Source organism: Nothoprocta perdicaria, unplaced genomic scaffold, assembly GCF_003342845.1.
Source record: "Nothoprocta perdicaria isolate Ctin4 unplaced genomic scaffold, notPer1 scaffold_47, whole genome shotgun sequence".
Classification (NCBI taxonomy): domain Eukaryota; kingdom Metazoa; phylum Chordata; class Aves; order Tinamiformes; family Tinamidae; genus Nothoprocta; species Nothoprocta perdicaria.
The window spans coordinates 2,798,587-2,807,108 of NW_020455721.1; the positions used below are offsets into that span (position 1 = coordinate 2,798,587).

At 41.3% G+C, this 8,522-nt stretch overlaps 1 long non-coding RNA gene across 1 annotated transcript; it reads right to left on the minus strand.

Annotated features, from left to right (window-relative positions):
• Window positions 1–6,527: 6,527 nt before the first annotated feature.
• On the minus strand, window positions 6,528–8,209 carry LOC112953933. The gene is made up of 2 exons (XR_003250645.1): window positions 7,947–8,209; window positions 6,528–6,653 (listed from the first exon to the last, which is right to left on the minus strand). It is a non-coding gene; the product is annotated as an uncharacterized LOC112953933 (long non-coding RNA).
• Between the last annotated feature and the right edge of the window lie 313 nt (window positions 8,210–8,522).

The following is an 8,522-nucleotide window of genomic DNA, read 5'->3' on the forward strand; positions in this document are numbered from 1 at the left end:
TGCAAACACTGGCGAGAAGGAATGGATGGAGACTGAGGGAAGGTCACCAAAAATGCAGAGCGAAGCAACCTGTGACTGTTTTATGCTAGGCTCGTATGACCCCTGCTGTTGCTGCACACAGCCCTCGAAAAAAACAGCTATCAAAACCCACATGTGTTGATGGCAGAAAGACCATCTGGGACAGCATTTCCTACAGGAGGGGGCCAAGTGGAGATGTGGGATGTGAGGAGATGGTGCAGGGCTGAAGAGCTCGTCCAACCATTACCTTCCCCACTTGCCTGTATATTCACGTCTTGCTATTGGTAGGAAAGTGAAACAAGATGGGGGAAGGCAGAAAGAGAAATTTGGGAAGGGAGCTGACCCACTGTCTGGCCACACCAGCCACCTTTGCCTGGGTTGTGACCCTTTGGGGGCTGATCTACTCGAATTTGGGGTGCACCATGGATGATCTTTAGCTTGTAAGGCTGCAGGACTGGAGCATGTAGCAGCCATGCCCCAAAGGACAGGCCTCAGGAGCAAAAGTGGTCAACTCCTGGGCAAAGGTGGCCCAGGGTGGGCCTTTCCTGGTGGCGGCCAGGGTGGGCACGGTGAGCCCCGAGGGGCCTTCATCCCCCACGTTGGGGCCAGGCTTAGGCTTCAAAGTGTAGTTTCTTGGTGCCATCTAGTGACTTTTAGGTGTAAGTATAAATGGCAAAAGAAGACTGGCTGTTCGAGTGTCTGGCTGCGAAGAGGGCCCTCAAAAGTCTACACTTAGGTGGCACTGAAATAACTCTAAAATATTGTCATCTTTCTGTGTGTGTTTTTTCTTTTTTTTTTGGTGTGTCTTCCACAAGATGTGCTTGTTGTGCTTCCACAATATGTGCTGTGTTGTTTTATAGTTACGTCCTTGTGATGTCCTTACTGACGCTGCAAAAAGCACCTGATAAAAACTTTGCTGTGTGAGGGCTATTTAAAGAGCACTCATTAAAAGGGATAAAAGGTCTTTTGATTTCAAAGCTTTCCATAGTCTAAGGCTCACTTAGCAACCAACAACTGTCTATTCGCTATACGGTTAGTTTTCTCTATGTAAGTGTAGAGTGTTGATCAATAGTCTCAATGCATGTTTGTTGTCAGAGATTTTTCAGCCCTCTCAACTCTAGTAGATTAACAGATTAGTTCATCTTAGTTTTTCACTGGACTCTTTCCAAACTTCCAGTTGGTGATATATGAAGATTTCTAGAAATCAATGGGAGAATGTCATATAGATTTTGGTTAGGCCAAGATTTCACCATAACATTGGAAACACATTTATTAACTCTGAAATAATAACACAATCAAGTCTTTTTTTTTTTTTTTTTTTTTTTTTTTTTTAAATCTTTGCAGTATTTCTGGGAAACTTACTGGGCCTTACTCATCGGTACCGCTACTGTGTTCTCCTCATCTCAGAACAGACATGATACAGATAAACAAAACCTGGTCCTGGATCCCTAAACATCCTTAGTAAAGCTACAGGATGCATCATCTTTGCATCCTGTTAGCACCTAACTGTCTTCTCCCCTACTTCCAAATTTTGGCTTTCAACAGCAGGGATGGAAATAGAGTATTGTAATACCACTTCTCTTCATGTGCCCCTTTTCTTTGTCCCTTTCCTAACCTGGTGCTTCCCAGGGAGCCCCACAATGAGAACTGTAGCTGCTGAAAGCAAGAGACCTAGAAATACTGCAGGTATCCCACTGCCGCTGCTCCATTCTCTCATTCCCTGGCACCTGTGGGAGCTGTGGTGCCAATGGTGATAAATCATTTCTGCTTCCTCTGTCCTTGGGGGCAGTTGCAGTAATTACTTGGAGTGACCCCTGCTTTCAACCATTATAAAAACCTTGCCGTAATCCCGGAAGAGCTTAAATCTTTGAGAGGATGTAAACTGCTGGCACCGAGGGCAGCGTTTGAAGCCAAAAAGGAGTGTAATGCTCAAACCACTGCCCTCCAATCTGTGTATTTTTAAAACAAGGTTAATGATCTCTTGTTAAAGGAAGGGATAAAATGCTCCATGGTCTTAAAGGTGGTGGTCATTGTTTATTTATTCATCTATGTTTTAGAGACTGTTTCCCACAAACTGGTGATGATGGTCTCCATCACAGAGATGCAAAGTCAGAAAGCTCGTGGAGGTTTACAGGCTGTTCTTGGGTGGCAAAAAGGACATTAAAGGAGAGTTGACGGTGTGCTTCCTCCAAAGAGGAGTGTACTTCAACAAGGTGAATGGCTGTTCTGCTATTCTACCCATTACAGGCTAGAAAAGACTGCTTCTCATGAGACACTACCCAAATAATGCACACACACATGCTGTATCCCCAAAGAAGAAACAGGGTGCATTCTGAAACAGGGTACAGTTTAAGTGCTGCAGCAGTTCAACAAGTAACATGATGAAGCCTCCATCATTTGGAATCGCCAAATCAAGATGAGATGCCTTACCTGAAGCTATAGTGTAGGTTAACGATGAGTGACTAGGCTCCGTTCATAGCCTCTGTGATACAGGAGGTCAGTCAGCTGCCCTGAGCGAGTGCCCAGGAAAGATATCCTGGAATTTTGACAAAAAGAATAGCACTGGACCAAATAAAACCTACAGACTTTCCTGTAGAAAAAGCGCTCTGGAAAATGTTCTACATTACTTGCACGGCATGCAGAAAATTTTGTGTGCATGCTTTGGAGTATATGTGTACACATGTAAGCACAAGGGTAACCTATAATTCCCTGAAATTACTTGAATTAAGTGGGTGAGTAAAATACTACATTCCTGTAGCTTTGTCCTGAAAGGCTGGCAGAAAATACAGATTGGCTGAGAAATCCAAGCTGGATTGTTCAAGGGAACATCTTTGTTGCGTAAAACCTAAACCTCCCATGTTGAGTGTTAGATGTGAAGAAAGGCAGCTCACACACTGAAAGTTACTGACTGTCATTTATTATCATTTTTTGTTGGAAAAGTAGGAAGCTTGATTTAAAAGTGTGCAATTTTTTGTCATGTGTGGTGGCTAGAGGAGTGACTGAGGGTGACCTTCTCTAGAGGGTTTTATTTGCTATGACCACCTCTAGTGGTGGATAGATGTTGAAAAAATAGACCTGACTGGTTGTTGTTGCTGTGGTGGGTTTAATGTGTGCCAGAGTATTCACACAACGCCAAGCCCAGCTTCTCTCTTTTTGCTAGACCGTGGTCCTTTAAAATGTTAGAATTCCTATATTGACAATAACATTTCATCAAGGATTTGTGACTTCTTCCCTTCATAAGTCTGAAGTAAACTCAGTTTCATACATGTGAGAATGACGTAGCCCAGTTCTCCCTTCTCTGCAGTATCCTTGAGGTATAAGGTTAACAACCAGGTTTGTCTCTCATCCAGCAGTACTTATGGCAAGGAAAGGGAGACAAATTCTTAAAGCTGTAATCCTAACTTTCTTTGGTGGTGGTTACTAGATTCTCCACATTATGCCCTAAAACTTGTCTGCTATCATAGCTAAATACTGCTTATATTTATATTAAGTAGATATTTATAATCACTTTATGTTACTCATTATTGAGATGCCTCAAAAGCCATTCTCAAATTGACTCACATGGATATTCTTTTGGTGTGGAAAGTATTTTGAGCTCCATAATACCTTTGCTGATTCACAGCTATATGAGAGTCACAAGGAGTTCTGAGAGCCTTGCTGCAGTGCTGGTCTCTGCTACCTAGAATGAAGGTTCCTCCACAGGCCCAAACCTGTTTTTTCTTGCTTTTGGGAATCCTTTCTGCCATTTTCTCTCCATCACTTTTTGGTGTGTGCTAGGGCTGACATGAACAAATGTCGTGACTTATGCACTGATCTGCTGCTTTTTCTGCTGTAGTGGTGCAATATGTCGCCTTGCCTTCTGTCATCTCTCATATTTGCATCATGTGTGCTTAAACAGAGCCATAACACTGTCTCCTTTTCCTTCACATATATTTGCTCCCTTAGGAGACCAGCCACAAAGACTTTTTCTGCTCAGCAGCATTTCTCTTCTGCATGTACCAGAGATGCACAGCTTGTCTCAGATGCTGCAGACTGAGGCTGTATTCATAAAATACAGCTTGAGAAGTCTGTAAGTTAATGCAGATATCTCTCATCACTCTTTGGCAGTGCTGCTGCCTGCCAGCCCTATGCTCTGACCAGCATTTGTGAGCTATGTATCCTGGCTCTGTAAATGCAAGTGAGACAAGTCAGAAGTTTTATTTCAACTCGAACAGACATGTTGCTACTGCTGCTGGCACGACAAGTGGCTGCTTGCTTGAAATGAAGTTTGGGAAGCTTGGTGCACTGAAAGTGACAAATACAGGTCATTATATTCTTGGCAAAGCTGTCCATATTTTGTATGGGTCTCTGAGTCTGTAGAAAAGCAATTCCACTGTGGTAGTCACTGACAATGAATGAATGTGAACAGCTTTTCAAAGGAGCAGAGTAGCTGCAGAGCACTGGGCAGAGAAAATGAATCTTCCATCTTAAATGACCATCCCTGTATATTTGGTTGCAATGCAGATGGCAAGGCCTGGAACAGACCTCTCCAGGTCACCTCCTGTTCTCTGCTTGCCCCGAAAAAGGGTCAGCTTCTCAAAAGCACCTCCAGAGGCTTGCATAATCACTTTTACAGGGAGTGAAGATCCCACCGCTTTGCCTAGGCCAGGTTTTCCTGATCCTGTGCCAGCTGCCCTCATTGGGATGTTCTTCTTATGGTGGGGTTCATCTCGGCCAACAGCTCACTTGCTCCTCTGAATGAGTTGTGCAGCTTCCCATAGCATCCAGTGGAGACCTAGTTTCTGCGTTCAGTGGAGCTGACTGTGAAATTCATCTGTAGTCATCTATGAAGCATAAAATGAATCTTCACCCAAATCTTCACTGACTGTACTGATATTGACTTGTTCAGATGAAAATACCTACAATGTAGACACCTGTGTTTTTATCAGACTAAGTCCATCCCAACTGTTTAACCCGAATTTTTCTCACTGACATGGCACTGCAGTATCATTATTCTTTTTCCCTGGACATGAAAAACTGATTTTGTCATTGATAAAATCTAGTTTTTGAAAACTGTTTTCACTGCTTTCAATCTTCTCTCCTCTAAAAACCTGTCATGGTTTAATCTGCTTTTTTTTTTTCCCCTCACAAGCAGTACCTTCTAGACCTCTGATAGTTCCTGTAGTTTTCTGATAAATGCTTTCCTATTAGTCTTCATCTTCCCCGAGGTGTGATGTGCAAAACTGGGGATGATAGTCCAGCTCATGCCTTACTTATACTCAGCAAGAGGAAGAGATCCCCATGTTCAGAAGTAGATTTTTTTTCTCTCCATTTCCTCTGTTTCTTTCTAAAATTGACCCTTTCAGAGTCTCCAGAAAATGAACAGTGCTCTCTCACACATTCCTTCCTCCAAAAAATGCTCGGAAGCTTTCATATACCTGTCTTTTGCATGTATTAAATCATTATCAATCCCTCCATTCTGACCCTTTGGGGATTCACACTGGAGCAGTAGGTGCATGCATGGAGTTGCACAGAGCTCAGAAACTATACTTGTGTGTATAATGACTGCATACACTGGAATAATGCACTGGAATTTCTCACTGGAACCTGTTTTGCCTAGCAGCTGCGCTGAAGTCTTTCCATTTCCTCCCTCCTCCTGGCCAGAAAGTGTCTTTGCATTCTGGCACCCCGTACCAAACACAATTAGCGCTGTGTAAAGCTCTAAATAGTCTCGTCCCAGGCAAACTGTGTGTTCATCTGTGCTCTTGTGATCATTTGCTGAATTTCTTGAACTAGCAGGAGAGGGCTAGTTACTAACAGGATATTTTCCTGGGTTTAAAATTCTGAAAGTTTTGCTGTCTTTATGAAAGATGAACTTCTGAAAAGTTGCTCCATTGTCCTCTTGTGCAGGCTCAGCCAATGAATCTTCAAGAATAATTTACTTTCTGAACATTTAATGATTTTTTTTTATTTGAAGAGGATAGAATTTTATTTGATGTGGATGATGACAAAATTTGTATGATTATCATACAAATACATTATAAAATGTATTGATATGTAAAATATATATTTCCAGGTAGTTTTAACTGAATAACAGATAAAGTTAAGAATTGTTAAAGAAATCTAGGATTTGGGTTTCTCTTTACCACCAACTGACAAGTACTTCTGCTTGATGGAGGGCAGCAGCTGACCCAAAGAATCACCTCTGTGCCTGAACCCCAAAACAGGAGTATCCTTTTGAGCTTTTGCATGTCTGCTCATCCTCCCTGTTTCTCCAAGCATAGGAGTAATAATTTTAATAATTCTAAAGCCATATCTGTTTCTAGATTTGTCTCTGCAAGAGAGGAATGGATGGAGACAAAATGAATGTAGAAGGTGTTTTGAATGAAAGCAACCATGGAACAATAGAATTGCTGTTCTGAGAAAAGAAAGCAGTGAAGGCAGCAGAAAAAGGGTAATGAACTTCAAAAAGCAAACGTCAACAAGCTTGGGAAGCAGGTAAATGTGAGTCTTCTGGGAAGATAATCCTGAAGATAAATGAACTGTCTGTTATTGAAACTGCCGTTAACAAAAGCAGAGTGGTAAACTATCCTGATGTGAAATAAGATAGGAAACTGAGCAGGAGAGCCGAATGTAGCTGCATCAGGAGCCAAGACCTAGAAATCAAAGGGAATTATGTGATACGTGTTACTGACAGTGACTACAACAATACAGTAAAACTATGCTGGGATACCATGAGAAAAAAATAACATGCGAAACCAATTAGAAGAGACCTAGGATATAACTTTTCTATAAATACAAGCAAGAAAATACACATACATATATAACCAAATGAAAAGTACAAATAGCAAGTGCTGCATGAGGGCTGAAAAATTCAACACTTTCCTGCTTTATCTATTAAAAAGAAGTATTTGGTCAAGATCAAATAAAAGTTACAGAAGATACACAGTAAGAAGCAGAAGTTCTCTTCAGTAGTTTCAGAAGTCTGATAATAAATCAGCTTGATTCCTATCTATAAAGGACTGGGGAAAGAAGACCGTGGAAATGTTTAACCACTTTGCCTAATATCAATGTCTGGAAAGATGCTAAACAAATTATTTAGCAGTCCTTCTTGTATGTACCAAGAGAATTTTAAAATAGTAAAAAAACCCCAAAGAAACAAAATAAACCCCCACAAACAATAATACAGCCAAGGTGGGCTTCTCAAAACCAAATCTTATTGAAGCAGTTAATTTCCCTTATCTGATGGGATGGTCATTCAAATGGTCAAGAGGAAAGCAGTGAATGCATATAAATGGCTTGAGTGATAATCTGGGAACTGCCCTATGAGTAGCTAGCAATTGTGTTCCAGGTGAAATCACCACTGGTTGGGTCTGAAAGTAGAAATGTTCAGAAAGGAGTGACCTCTATTTCTGGAAGACCCTAATTGGGATACTTTGAATGTTTTATTTCCATCCAAATCTCAAATTATTTTATTAATTCCATGGATAATTGAACCGATAACACAATAAACTGGAATGACCTTGAACGAATGATACGACCTCAGGCAATGTGAAGCTTTCATTGCTCTGGCCTCAGGCGAAATCAGAAACATCGTTTCTCTCCTAAAAGGGGCACTTCTCAGTCTGGTAAGACATGGGAGAGAAGTGCTCCTCTCTGTTGCGTGTTTTAAGAAAGACAAGGACAAAAGATGACAATGAGAACAGGGTGAGACAAGGCTTAGAAGGCAAGAAACATCCACCCAGAGGAAGAAGTCTTGAGGAGGAAACATGTCACTAATAGATCTTAACTGCGCATGAAAATTTTTAGAAATGCAGTGTAGGTCAGCTGACGTCTCTATGCCCTGAAGACAGCATGGGGGGAAATCCACTGAATTAGCAGCAAAGTAGACCTCGAAGAGACAGTCCTTTGTGATATCTGCATTTTTTTTTTCTGTGGTTGCTACTCACCATAAAGCATTCAAAAGTTCTTCTCCCATCAGAAGAGGTTTTGCGTTTCTCTCTCTACTTGCCAGCAAGGCACAACCAAGTCAGCAGAATGGAGAGTGACAGGATAATACAGCTCAAGTAAGTCAGTAAAGCAAATACTGCAAATTAAATATAAAAATTACGAAACTAGTATGTATGAAATGACTCCTGCCACATTTATGGTCAGGTTTATGACACTAGATTTTTTTCAAAGAGTGAGAGCACATTTCCTTCATCTCAGGCAGGAAGGAGCTCATTATTCCTTATTAATTAGGTCTTCAGCCTCTAATCTGTTATGTACCTTCCCAGCAACTGTTTACAGATAAGTGTTGTAGGATCTAATTGATGGAGGATAATTAGCTCCTCCCTAATTAGAGTCAAGTGTGCTTCTTTTCACTCTGTGGATGATCACTTACGAATGAAAGGCCACAAATGGCAAGCTCAAGATGTGCAGCATGTCAGGAACTAATTTACTTAAACTATTTTTGAAAGCTTCTTTAATACCCAAATAGTAGGTTTATATACAAGCCTTGTGCAACTGACTTCTGATGTCAGCAG